The sequence below is a fragment of the Geospiza fortis genome, unplaced genomic scaffold (assembly GCF_000277835.1).
Source record: "Geospiza fortis unplaced genomic scaffold, GeoFor_1.0 scaffold72, whole genome shotgun sequence".
In the NCBI taxonomy this organism is placed as follows: Eukaryota; Metazoa; Chordata; class Aves; order Passeriformes; family Thraupidae; genus Geospiza; species Geospiza fortis.
Window position 1 is genome coordinate 2059346 of NW_005054338.1, and position 7698 is coordinate 2067043.

The following is a 7698-nucleotide window of genomic DNA, read 5'->3' on the forward strand; positions in this document are numbered from 1 at the left end:
AGCCCGCGGCTCCACCGCGGTCAGCGTCCTGTGGCCCGGGTCGCAGCCCCTTCCTCGGGGACTGAAAGCAGGGCAGGGCGCTGAGGGCTTTGAGGGCTTTGTTTGTTTGTTTTTCCTTTTCAGTTTTCACGCTGGAAGTTTTCTTTTGGACTGGTGTAAATCAGGCGTTAATGCAACATAAATATTACTGATGTGTTTAAGTCTCAATGCAAAATTTGTGGTTTATGGAAACTTAGTTATTAATATTTTTTTTTAGTGCAGGCAGACTTTACAAGATGAAAAGGTTTGGAAACTTCTTGTGTATTTGTTCCTCTTCCTTTTTTTTTTTCCTTTTTTTTTTCTTTTTAATTCTGGTGGCTGATTTCTGTCTGTAACTAGGAAAGCAGCACAGAAGTTTCCTTCAGTTTCTCAGGCAGCCTCATTGTCGGCCCAAGTTAACGAGCATATTTCTGTGGTGAAAAGGTGTTAACAGCCTAGGCCTTACTTCCTCAGGTGTAGTATTTATTCTTTGCTTTTAACATGTTGGTTTTAATCTGAGTCATGATATAGGGCATAGGTTTGTGTTTAAACTGACAGAGTAAATGCTGTTTAATCAGATAGATAGTGGCTATCGCAGTAGTTCTTTCAGTGAAAAGCTGTAGGATTGAGTTGCATATTCTCAGCAGTCATAGAAAATAGAAGAGCCTATTGCTCTTTTACACTGACCATCTTCAACAGTCTTGTAAATGCACCATGAGGATTTTTAACTTTGTTTGGGGTCTGTTTCAATGTAAGCATTTGACATGCCAGTACACCACCAAGAATCCACTGGTCTTTTGTGAGCAGAAAACGTTGCTTTTTTATTTCATGGAAAAAAGAAATTGAGAGCAAGGCTGCTGAATCAAGGCATCTTTACAATTGGTGGAATAGCCTGGCTGTTTTGTCTGGTGGGGGTGGTTAAGATAGGGGAGAAGGCGAAGGTTTGGACCTGGAGGGGCAATGGGACAGGTTTCATGGGATGATGCCTTGCCAGCTCCCTCCAGCTGTGGTTTGGGATAAACAGAAAAGCCTAGCGGTCGCCTCGGTGAGGAGGAGAGCGATGCCACTTGAGTGGTTTGTGCACTGCATGGCCGATCCGTAGGTAGCACTCATGGCAGACCTACTCCACTTAACTTGGGGCTGCAGTCTAATCTCTATCCCAATCGCAGTTTCATTTCCTGCAGCCAGGAGCCTTTTCTTTATTCGGAAGCTGGGACACTCCGCGCAGATATGCAAAGGCCCCTCGGCCTCGTTGTTGAGCTCCTCACGGGGTTCGCTGCGGGGCGGTGGCCATGACCCCTTCCCGGAGCGGAGGCAAGCGAGAGCCCTCGCCATCCCAAGGCCCATTTGGTATGTTAAGGAGCTTTTCCTTGTTGTGCCGGGCTGCAGCGTGGCACGTTCGTCAGGAATGCTGACGTTCTCGTATTTGGTTTCCAGTGGCAGCCTTGTTCGCAGATTAGCGTAATTGCATACATTAGCCAGCGCCGGGCTGGGATGAGTGCCGCAGGTTCGCTCCTCGCGTTTATTCAGCGAGCTCGGCCGGGCAGCAGAATGGAACAAAGCCCGGGTGCTGGGAGGGGGCACCAGGGCTGCCCTGGATGCTTGTTGTGAAGGTGTGGAGTGCGTGGGCGAGTTGGGGAATGCAGCTTTTGTGGGGAGCTAGGAGAAATGTGTGCAGCGGCATGGAAACCCCTTCAGGTTATCAGTAGGATGTATGCTGGAACCAGACCAAATTTGATATATGTACATAAAACTTTTCTATGGAGGTGTTTTACTTACTGATGGGTTTCAAAAAAGTAGAAGACCTAAGTAGAGGGGGAGCAGTATATCATCACATACAGCCTGTGTGCCCGCACTGACCTCTGGAGACATGCATTGCACTTGATGCCTCTGCAGAATGTGATGGTTTCCTCAGTTATGAAAGCATGCAGAAATGAGCCTCTGTCCATCCAAAAGTCATTATCTATCTGCTCCTGCAAATTAGGCAGTGGTGGGTGGCTGGAAGCTGCCAGCTTTCCTTCCCCCGTGGGCAGAGCTCCCCTCTTGTTCCAGACCCTGCTCAGATTTACCTGTAAAAACCACAAGAACCAAAACCCAAACCTACCATGACTCTGGTTTAAAGGAGGAGGAAGGGAATTGGAGGGAGTTACATAGTTTGTTAATCAGTGTCTTAGCCTCTTCTGAGAACCTCATTTGGCAAAAAGCAGATGTTAATAACTTGCCCTTACAGCAATTTGTAGCTCTGATGAACATGAGACTCGCTGGAGGCTTGCTTGCTTGCTTATGGAAAAATTCAGCTGCACAGGTTAGCTGTAAGTTTTGTGGCAGCAAACAGCACAGCACATGCCTTAGGAGTTCACTTGGTTTTTACATAAAATGTAGCCAAATGGAAAGATCTCCCACCCAGTGCTTGCCTGCTGCCTAAGTGCGTTCTTCAGAGTTGGGGCTGCTTTGAATGGCTTCAGTGCTTTTCATCCCAGGTCTTTATCATTGACTTCCATCAAAGGCAGTCATTATCCTGTACTGGACTATTTGCTATTTTCAATAATACACATTTGGTTATTGGTTACCGCAGTGTTCGTCCTGGAGCAATCCAAATGCCCAGGGTGACAAAACCCATTTGCATTTTCACCATTCTAATAGGAGTCTTATAATTTTTAACTTTTTTTACTAATGCATGTATTTTTAGTCCATCTGGAGGAAGATAAAGCTTTTACACTGTAAGTCTACACTGTGGATTCTTTCAGAAATATGTGGCTTCTGTGGCCGGGCAATTGTTCTTTTGCAAATAAATGTGACCTTTCAGGGGGGTGTTACACTTTTTACTGAGGTACCATCAAAATGTCCTTGAACTGTGGGTGCATTTTATTAGATATTCTGTGTAGTGTTTTGCAGGTTCATTTCAGATTTCTCTTTTTCTCTCCCAAGCACTGTTGGCTGGTCACAGAACTACCAGTGCAAGTTTGGTTTGTCAGGATATTTTGTCTGCATTGCTGAAGTATACCAGAGACACCAAACAGGGAAGAGCAACCTTTTATCTGGTTCAGAAGGATTTTGGAGGGCTGATTTGTTTGCTGGGGGGTTTTTTGGGCTGAGGTTGTTGTTCCATTCATCCATTAGTATCTTACTGAGAGCTTTCAGAAATGAAGAACTTTGTTTATTCGGCCTGAGGAGAGATTAGAGAGACTTTTTCTTCCTTTGGGACTGCCAGTCATTGTTCCTGTTTACAAAGAACATGTATTTTTGTAGTTGTGAAAACTGCATTTGAGGGACTGCTGGAAATTGATGGAAAAGGGAGTAATAAATTTCAAACCTAGCTCTTCTGAAATTGCTGCCTCCTAGCTGGGTTTGATTCAGATGCCATTGGCATCTTTGAAGAAATCCATTGTCTGCTGGAAACATCAGTTTCTGCTTTCTAATAAAGAACCTTTTACTTTCAAAAGCCAGAGCAGGATTCTTTGTGTTGTTAAAATTTAGCTTATTTATGAGTCTACATGAGGGATGGTGGTTTGTGGAAACAGCAAGGGCAATACTCCAACCATATAGAAGAATTCAAATTAGCCTTGCCTAAGTAAGGTGCATTATGAAAATTTTCTGTACATTTGTTAATTTGAGGTTTCTTTCTTCCTTTTTGCTTCATAGATTTTTCTACTATGGCTTCCATTGCAGGATAATTCCAAATAGTATGAAAGGCCCTGATTCAGCAGGGTACCAAAGGGGTTGCCTATAATTAAGCAGGTAAATTGTTCTGTTCACTCCAGTGGGACTGCCTGCTTGATCGGAACACGTACTTGGATGTCTCGTGGGACTGAGACCAGGAGGAGCAGGGCCAGCAGCTGGCCATGTGTGTGAGAGACATTTCCTGAAGGAAATGTTACTAGAGCTTTAATTATAATAGAAAAGCTCCTTGGAAGAAACAAAGCAACATTTTTTCCACTATTTTAAATGTTAACAGCATTCTCTCCTTTTCCAGTTATTGGCATCCAGGCCAGAGTTAATGCAGAAATATTTCCAAAACAGCTACAAGTCTGTGGTTTTAAGTAAGAGTTTTGCAAAGATCAAAACTCCTCGGACTTCTCCTCTAGTGAACAAAAGGCTCCCAGGTGGAAAAAAATTAAGATGCTGAAACACGTTGCTGTGGGGATTGTATTTCTAATTATTGTAAGTTCTTGAAAGGGTGGAAACCCAGCTACTGCTTTTAATTTCTGAGGGGCTTTTGGATTTTTATACCGTTCAGTTAGCATATGCTATTATACTTGCCGACGGTAGCATAGCACTGGGTTGCTCAGGCTTTAACTCAGTTCTTCTGGTATATTAATTTAATTTCTGATATAATTTTTATCTGTTCTAACTGGCTTTGCAGTATCGCTTTTGAAGACTTAAGGTCGGAAATGTTGCCTTCTTTACTCATTTCAGTTTTCATGTCAGTTTCCAGACACAAGACATAGTCTCCAATAGTGTTGTTATTGTGATTTCATGACTTGCCTTACTTTGAAATAGAATGTTGTTTTTCTGAATGTTTCACTGCTTCTTAAGTTGATAAAATATTTTTCCTTCTGCTTAAGGAGGTCTTGAGACCTAAGGGTATAAACACCTTGGGGATCTGCACTTCACCTACAGTGTTGTGTTGGCAAAAAATATAGGAAAAAGTTATTTCTTGTGAGCACAGGAACAGAAAACGCAGGAAGAATTGCAGTGATAACTTACTTTTATTTTAATTATCAGTTACAGGCTGCAAATTTGGCCATATAACTTATTTTGGTAGGAATGGAAGATGTATGCCTTTGAAATAAAAGAGGGAACTTTGGTGTCTGTAGGATGCTTCCTGGTATATATTTTGTGAGCAAAGATGGGAGTTCTGGAGGGTATTTTCTTGAAATAGCAGCCCTCTGTACCTCTACCAAAAGTTTTCTCCTCTAGCCTGACTAGAAGAGCTTGCTGCACTTTACTGGTGACACCAGTCTCTCTTGCTTGTTTTTTCTGGGGTGATTGTCCTTAATGAATCTTTTTGAAATTCTGGTATGCTCTGTTTATCAGAACACCAGTTGCTGCTGCTTTCAAGCTACCCTGGATTACCTTTTTTTTAATATCTCCTATTTTTATGCCATTTTGTAAGTACCACTGTCAATCCCCCACACCGCAAACATGCCCTTTGCAAACAGTTCTACTCCACATTAATTCAATAAATTTAACCTTTATAAATGGTTTGTAATTCTGTTTCTGATGCTATACCAAGTGTTTATGTTGGTGACCAGTAACATATTTAAGTCATAAAAATGCTGGAAACTGTCTAGCCAATCAGACTGGCAAATAGGGAGCAGATTCCAGAGCAGTGTTGGTTACTATGCCTGACAGATGCCAGAAGGAAAACCTTGATGTAATCTGGTATAATCGCACTGCCCAACATTGGAGTAAGCTCTGCTCAGAAACATTTATATTTCTTTCTCCTGCCTTTGTAGGGCTGTTCAGTTCCCTCACATATAAAGCAGATTAAGTTTTTAGCAAGGGTCATCATATTTATTTCTCTTAGTTCTAGCCTTTAAACTTAAAGGTACATGTTCAGTGTACCGACATGGTTTGGTTCTTGAATTTTTTTCATGTAAACTTTCACTGTAAAATGTGGCCTATCTGTGATTTTTCTGATGTATTTATTTTCCATTATAGTTCTGGTTGCTTTAGTCTTCATGTAATCCTAACACACTTTGTGTAGCTGATATAAACCATGCAATGAGCACTGCTATTGCAGAATGTGAAGCTGACCCAGCTTTGCTGCACAAGCAAAGAACAGTATGTAAATCAGCAGCAGAAACAGGTTTGAGAGGAAAAATTGTTTCAGTTAAAACAATCTAAATTGCTTATTGCTGTCTGTAATCAAACCAGTTTCCAAATGAGGGTAGTTTTAATTGGCTATAAGACATTTTGTGTATTTCAACACTTATATTAATCAGCAATTGTAACACTTCTTCTGCCTAAGTTCCTGCTTTCTCCTCCTGGCTCCTTTTTCTCCTTCCTTATCTTTCTCTGCTTTCTTTTCCTTTTCCTCCGTTTCCCTTCTGTATTTTTTTAAAATGAAATAGCAGCTTTGTTTTCCTTTGACCCTCTAATTTCAAACTCAATAACTTGTTTTTATAATTACCATTTGTCTTAATGTCTTCAGTTCATTTCCCCTGTGTGTGTGGCCTAAGCTTAAGCACAGAAGCAGCAGCCAGAAACTTCACATTCACATTTTCTGTGCAAAATTCTCCCTCTCTCTTTAATACAAGCTCCAACAGCCTTGCCAGAGACTAGAAGCAGATTTTGTCACTGCTGCTGCTGTTTGCTCTCTCAAGAAGTGTTTTAGCCTGGGAATCTCGCTGAGAAGTTCACTGGAAATTTCTCATTTCGAAGCTTTTCAGAAAAGGGCAACATTATGGTTTTGGGGCGAGGGAAACAGGAAAGAGGTTTAAATCCATTTAATTCATTGGGGTATTTTTCTTCTAAAATGCTAGCATTTTTATTTTCTGTTAAATACTAATATATTTTAGCTGTCACTTGATGCACAAGCCAATTTTTTGCATCCAGTTGATTTCCTCGTATCTTGTTGCCACTGAGCTTTACAGGAATATTTTCCTTTCAGGTAATTTAACAAATTGTTACTGTACCCTTGCTCATATTCCTCAAGGTACGTGCTGGGAGTTTGACTCTTAAAAAATTGACTTTTTAGATTAGGTTCTGATAGTTCTCCTGGCTGCACAGCACACAAATGGTTTCACAAGTGTGATAATAGTGCCTAGAGGAAGGTGGTTCGCTTTAAAGTCTATTTTATTTAGTTGGATTAAAGGAGAAAGATAGAAAAATTGATTTACTAAGTCTCCCTGGCGACCTGAGAAGTTAATAAACATGGGATTGATTGTAACATCGCTGAAAGATGGGAATTGTCAAGCTCAGTTTTGTTTATGAGATTACAGCTTGCTTGACAAACTGCTGAAATATCATCCTTAGATGCTTAAGACTTTGCACTGATGCCCCACTTAAAATATTTGCAAGTGCAGTAATGGCAGGCTAAAGCTCAACATTGTAAAAAAACCAGACATAATAAATCATTTTGTACTTGGTCCGTTTGAAGAAAATGAAAAGGATGTATTTTTTAATCAATTTAATATCCTCACAGATAATTTAAAAGAGGAAAAAACTGTAGCATGTGAAGTTTGCAGATGATTTGAGTGAAAAGTATGGAAATCACCATGTAGATGACATTGGAAACAAACTAAGTTGCCATGGTTGGCAGCCAGTTAAACACGAGCTGCCAAAGTGGTGGCTCAGAGAAGAAAATAGGATTGTCGGGTGTATAAACAACAAACCACGTGTATTATGTGGATGCTTTGGTTACTGCAGTACCAAGTCAAGTTTTGGTGTCCATGATTTATCATGGAAAAGGTGCTGGCACACTGAAAAGGGCTCTGAAAAGATCTCCAGAACAATTTGATGTCTGGGAAAACTCCCTCACTGACTAAAGTGAAGTAGCTCAGTGGCATTTAGTTTAGAAATGACAATGTTGAAGTTTGAGGAATGACTCTGCCTCAAGGAATGTAACTGGAAGGGAAATCAGATTTAACTGCTTTGTGTTATAGTAGACGTGTGGCTTCAAGAGGTTATTTGAATCTGAGACCTTTATAATCTGAACCACATAGATATAGATTG